The sequence below is a fragment of the Echinops telfairi genome, unplaced genomic scaffold (genome assembly GCF_000313985.2).
Source record: "Echinops telfairi isolate 266 unplaced genomic scaffold, ASM31398v2 ScPeMD7_7416;HRSCAF=8454, whole genome shotgun sequence".
Taxonomy (NCBI): Eukaryota; Metazoa; Chordata; class Mammalia; order Afrosoricida; family Tenrecidae; genus Echinops; species Echinops telfairi.
This window is the reverse complement of record NW_022111316.1, coordinates 1,052,376-1,058,909: the sequence shown is the minus strand read 5'-3', so window position 1 is coordinate 1,058,909 and position 6,534 is coordinate 1,052,376.

Genomic DNA, 6,534 nt, shown 5'->3' with positions numbered 1-6,534 from the left:
GAGTTGACGTTGGTGCTACCATGCGCATTCTCAACAGCAGCAAGCCTATTTGAAAAAGAGAAGAATTTTTAAAAGGAACAGCCAGGCAGGGCCCAGGCCCATCAGCCCCAGGACAAGCAAGCAGCTGTGGTCATCCTTCCCTAAGTTCAAGGCTGTGTCTCCTACCCCCACCCCATCCTGCTCCCCACCCCAACTCCCTTCTCAGATGGCAAACCTTTCTCCCCAGCGCCTTCATGGCATATTGAATTGAACAAACACACACACCCGACTCATCATTTTTGAATTTTGTTAGGTGTATAGAAACATCGCGAAGGCAGTACCGACCGTTTCCCGCTGCCCCGCAGCCCGTCTTCCTCCTCCTATCAGTTCACATGAGTGAGGGTGGTGCTGTCAGCCACCAAGGAGCCAGGCTTCCCACTCCTGGGAGCCCCAGGCACAGTGGGGTGAAACACTGCCGGGCCCTGCGCTGTACCCACGGTCAGTGCGGATCGGACCCCTGGGACCCATTGCTCGTTAATGGCTGGTTTTCAGAAGTAGATAGCCAGGCCTTTCTTCCTAGTCTGTCTTAGCCCGGAAGCCCCACTGAAGCCTGTTCAGCCTCTGTGATAGTCACACTCATGTGTGTAAGAGAGGACTCTATATAAAAGAGCAATTGTACATGAAGAAAACATCCCAGCCCAGTCCAGGTCAAGTCCATACGTCCGATATTACCTCATATGTCCATACTAGTCCATAAATTCCTCTTTAGACTCAGGCAGCCATGCAATGATATAGCATGCAGGAAGGTCCCAGGTCAGTGGGTGGGAAGTCTTGTGGATGCACTGGTGGTGGAAGCATCTCAACGCTGGCGTGGGTCTTCACGTGGCTCGGCCAGCTCCAGGGCTCTGACTCTCTCAGCATAGCTCCTGGCTTGTCAGCAGGCAGACAAGCAGAGTGTCTGTGTGTATCTGGCCTCCAGTGAGCCATTTATCTCCTTTAAGGCTCTAAATGAGGTCATCAATCTGTGACCTAATTGACAGGCTAGACTCCACCCCTTTGCAAGTTGACAGGAGATTATATAACTGCCACAGCGCCATCACTGCCATGAAGGTGATGTCTACTCCTAGCGACAGACAGGGTAGAGCTGCCCCTGGGGGTTTCCGTGACTAACTTTTCAAGGGAGTAGAAAGCATCCTTTTTTTTTCCAACAGGGCAGCTGGTGGTTTTGAACAACTGACCTTGCAGTTATCGGCCTAGCTCATAACCACTATGCTACCCTCAAGCCTCCACTGGCAGCTGAGTGGTGCCTTTGAAGGAGATACAGTGGCCAGGAACCAAGCCCAGGGCTCCCGAGTAGAAGATGAGAATTCTGCCCAACCAGGCAAGGAGCCAATAACAAAACCAAACTCTCTGTCATCGAGTGGATTCTGACTCACTGTGAAGCTATAGGGCAGGGTAGAACTGCTCCTGTGAGTCTCTGAGACTGTAACTCTTCAAGGGAGAAGAAAGCCTCAGCTGATGGTTTCAAACTGCTGACCTTGTGGTTAGGAGCCCAATGGGTAATCACTCCATCCCCAGGGGGCCTTAATGAGCCAGTGCGGTCCTATATTATTGATCATTGGTGATTGAAAGCCACGCCTGAGACTTTACCTAATGACCCATGTTTTGCTGTTCCGAGGGTCTCACCCAGAATACCACCTTCACTGTCTGGTCCCCTTTGTCCTCCCTTGACTGTGCCTATTTCCCAGCCTTCTTGTTTGGTTTTGATAACAGGGCAGTTCTGAGGAGCACCCGTCTGGCTGTGTGAAAGGAGCCCTGGTGGTGGTGTGAGTTAAGCAGCTGATTGCTAATGGCGAGGTCCACGGTTTGAACCTACCAACTGCCCCTTGGGAGAAAGAGGAGGCTGTCAACTCCTGGAAAGATGCACAGTCTTAGAAACCCTACGGAGCAACTCTACCCTATGAGTCAGAATTCCTAGGTGGTCCTGAGGAGTCTCCATGTGTCATCCTGGGTGGGTGTAGCACCCACGGAAAGGTAAGGAGTGACGTTCCACCTCCTATGACAAGGAGCTCCATGAATGATTCTTTCATTCATCTGCATGAGACATTGATATCTCTCTTTAAAAAAAATTTGGAGGTGAGGAGGAGATGGGGGAAAGAAGCAGTGAGCAAATGCCATAGACAGGGGAACAACTAGGGAATTAAAATCAACAATGAGGAGGACGTAGAGATCCTGGGGGTGTTGGAGCAACAGCAATCTAGCTGAGAGGAAGTACTAAGAGGCAGAAGAAAGGCAAGCACGATGTTGGGGCAGGAGGAAGGTAAAAGGAAACAGTGGAAAGGTCTAGGAAGCAAAGCTATGGATAAAGGTATAAACATAAGTGTGCACATATGTAAATATATTAATTTATAAAAATAGAGGTATTGGCCTATGTACATATATTTATATGGCAATACATTGAGGAAGTGGATGGACTTTGGGCCTCTGCTCAAGGCCTCCTGCAACACAAGAACACTTTGTTCTAATAACCTGGCATTCTGTGATGTTCACCCTCCCAACACGATCACTGAAGACAAAGTGGGTGCATAAGCAAATGTGGTGAAGAAAGCTGATGGTGCCTGGTTATCAAAAGATATAGCATCTGGGCTTTTAAAGGCTTGAAGTTAACCAAGTGGCCATCTAGCAGAGAAGCAACAAGCCCACATGGAAGGAGCACACAAGCCTGTGCGATCACGAGGTGTCAGCGTCAGGTAACAGGTGTCAGAAGACCCAAGACCCAAAGCCCATCTGTAGACAATGGGACATCCCCTCACAGAAGGGTCACAAGGAAGGGATGAGTCAACCAGGGTGCATTATAGCACCAATGAAACACACAATATTCCTCTGGTTCTTTGAGGCTTCGTCATCCCCCCGCCCCCAACTCTCATGACCCCAGTCCTGCCTTTCTGTTCTGACTAGACTGGAGCATGTACACTGGTACAGATAAGAGCTGATGACACCTGAATCCAGATCAGATAAACCTCTCAGGAACAGAAATCAGAGTAGCAGTACCAGGAGGGAACGGAGAAGGTCGCGAAAGGAGGGGAGAAAGGGGGAACCAATCACAATGATCAACACATAACACTGCCCCCCCCCAGGGGGATGAACAACAGAAACATACGTGAAGGGAGACAGAGGTCAGTGTAAGATATGAAAATAACAATAATTTATAATCTATCAAGGGGTCATGAGGGTGGGGAGGTAGGGCAAAAAGGAGCTGATACCAAGGGCTCAAATAGAAAGAAAACGTTTTGAAAATGATGATGGCAACACATGTACAAATATGCTTGATACAATTGATGTAGGGATTGTTATAAGAGCTGTAAGAGCCCCCAATAAAATGATCTTTATACATAAATAAATAGAATTGGTGAACTAATGATGGATTTTAAAAATGAAAAATAAATGTTTTTTTACTGTGAATTGGGTGAAGGTTTGCAGTTTTATCCAGCAACTCACACACAGTGTATTTCACCTCATTCACTGTAAGCCCCCAACGTACCCTAGGTGACCCTGCTCCCTCCCTGGATTTCCAGTTCCCAGTGCTTCTTCCTTCTGAGCTGTGCCCTTGGCAGAGGCTCCTCTGGGTCTGCAGCGGCTGTCTTGAAGGGCGCCCACCTCACTAGAGTTCCCGTCTAGACCTGTCTAATGGTCAGATCCAGACCTGCAAGGTGTGGGCCATCGTCCCAAGGGTTCGGCCAGCCTCTTTCTGGCCAGTAAGGCTGGTCCGGAGACGTTATCAGTCCCCTCATTGTGCCCTGTCCTCGGGACTCGTGGATGGGTGCTTTTTTGTTCTCTTCTCTATAGTCCAGTTCTCTATTCTGCTGCTTCCTTTGTTCCCGCTTCGGCCTGAGTTGCTCTTCCTGGGGGCTCCTGGTCGCTGACGCAGCTCCCTCGGGGCGATTTCAGTTTTGGTTCTGAGCACGTCCTTTCTTTCAAACGCACAGAACGTCCCAGGCTCGTGAGGCACACGGGCCAGAAATCAAACCTGGTTCTCCCACACACAAGGCCAGATGTGTTAGACAGGGTTCTCTAGAGAGATAAAACCAAACTGCTGATAATTTAATACATGTATTTATAAAGATAATTAGCTATATAACAAGGAATGAACTGTTAAATCATATACAGTTAAATATATAATACAAGAAACAGTTAAATTATAAAGCACTACAAATGGCTCAATTCAACTCACTGCCGTGAGAGACATGTGAGAGACTAGCAGTCCTTCCAGTCCAATCTGCTGCCAGATCTTCCTCTATTTATAGAGAGAGCTAGGCTATGTCAGCACAGCAGCCAATCAGAAGGCAGGTCACCAACTGCCAGCCAGGTCACCAACCGCCAGTCCCCAGCTCCAGCGATGTCTTAAAGGGACCTCAACTTATAGCGACACAGTCCACAGGCTAGTCGTCCCACAGGTAGCGTAGCCTTTAAATTGAGGCACAGGACAAGCAAGGCAGCCGCACACGGGTCCAATGATCAAAGAGCGAGAGACAAAAGGTGAGACTCACCAAGGCATTTATCTCTCTGCCCTTCAGTTAATCACACTTGTGTTTATCGGCCAGGCTGGCACAATAAACTATCTCACCAGACTTCCTCCATAGACCCCATTTAGACACAAATGAACCACTGCCCTTGAGTGGACACAGACTCACAGTGACCACAGAAGACAGAGTAGAGCTGCCCCCCAGGGTACCTGAGGCTGTAAATCTTGAAGGGAGCAGCCAGCCACATTGTTCTCCCATGCAGAGGCAGGTGGATTTGAACTGGCGATCTTCTGGTTCACAGCCAAGCGTTTAACTGCTGAGCATCAAGGATCCTCTGCTCCTACATGAACCAAAACCAAGTTCACTGCCATCGAACCGATCCCAACTCATAGAGACCCTCCATAGGGCTTCTGGGATTGCAAATATTTATAGGAGCAGGTAGCCTCATCTTGTTCCTGGGGAGCAGCTAGTGGGTTTGAACCACCGGCCTTCTGATTAGCAGCTGAGCGCCTAGCCACTGCACCACCATGGCTCCCCTCTCCTCCTAAACATTCCTTTCTGAGCCGAATCTCTGGAAGTAGCTTCCTTGCTCCTTTGCTGCACAGGTGTTGCCAAAAATAGACTAGGTTGCAACCGGCACATCCATCTATGTCCCCCAAAAGGCATTTTAAGAAGTCGATGGATGTCCTAATTTACATCCATGGCAGGGCCCGGGACACCTTGCTCCTCTCCGGCGCCCCCAGACCCCATCAGAGCCCCTCAGGTGTTCTGATCCTGATGCCCTAGATCAGTAAGGTAAGTCCTGCCTGGGGGCTGGGAGCACATAACCTCTGGCCCCGGGGATTGGGAGCTGCCTGGGACTTGAGAGACACCTCTGAACTTGGGGTCCCTGAATGTACAAGATGAGAAGCTAACACGTAGTTAGAGAGAAAGTCTTCCTGGTTGAGGGTTAGACCCACCTTTATGATATCTGGGTTCAGGATGACCCTTGTCCCTCATGCAATCAGTATGGTAAAGACCTTGGGGTGTGTGGTCTATAAATGCTCAGATGTGCCTGTCACAAAGCATTAGCCGTGGCCACAGTTCTCAGGGGTACAGTTCAGGTTGTCACTCACTTCCGCCAAGCTGCTCCCGCTCACTTGTCTGTTTTCCTTCCTGTGGCAAATCCACCTCTTTACTGTTTTACCGTGATGTGGGCGAACGTGGACAGAGCCGATCGGTCCTCCCGTTCAGCTCCACATGCCCATCTTGGTGGGTGACGACTGCCGGCGATGCCCACAATGTCACAGGACTCTTCCCACTTCCCCTCTGCATGCCCGGGCCCTCCGATTCTCTCCTGCCCCTTCCTGCCTCTGAGCGTCTTCCCAGGGCAAACGTTGCCCTTGGGTCTCATGCGGTTGATTGCTCTGAGGTGTTACGACTCACCAAAAACCAAACCCACGGCCCCTAAGTCTTCAAGTTTGACTGAAAGTTGAGCCAGGAGTGGGAGTGGGGGGGGGTGGGGGGCGGCGCGGTGGTGGTCCAAGCCGATTGGCAAATACCTATCATCCAGCTACTTCCACTCCGTCAGCCCTTCTTCAGGGTTGCTGTGTGCCAGGGGCTTCCCGTGTGTAATTGTATCGAATCCTCATCAGAACCCTAGGTGTTCAATCAAGAAGAAGACCTCCTGGCCGCTGAGTAGATCCCAAGTCACACACACCTGCAGGATAGAGGGGACCCGTGCCTTTGATGTTCTGAAAGTGTAAATCTTGATGGGAGCAGACAGCCTCCTCGTTCTCCTGCAGAACGGTGGAGGGACTGGGGGGATTTGAACGGCTGACCTTGGGGTTAGCAACCGACTACCTAATACAAAGCGTCACCAGGCCACCTTGGCGTGGTCACTATTTGTAATTCCCCTTTTCAAATGGAGAAACAACGGGCTGGTCACGCTGGGAAAGCCTCGGGGCTGCCATCCAGACCCAGGCCCGGAAATCAGTGGTCTGGGCTCTCTACCAGGATGCACTTTGCCCCCAGCACTGCCCTGCCTGGGCTG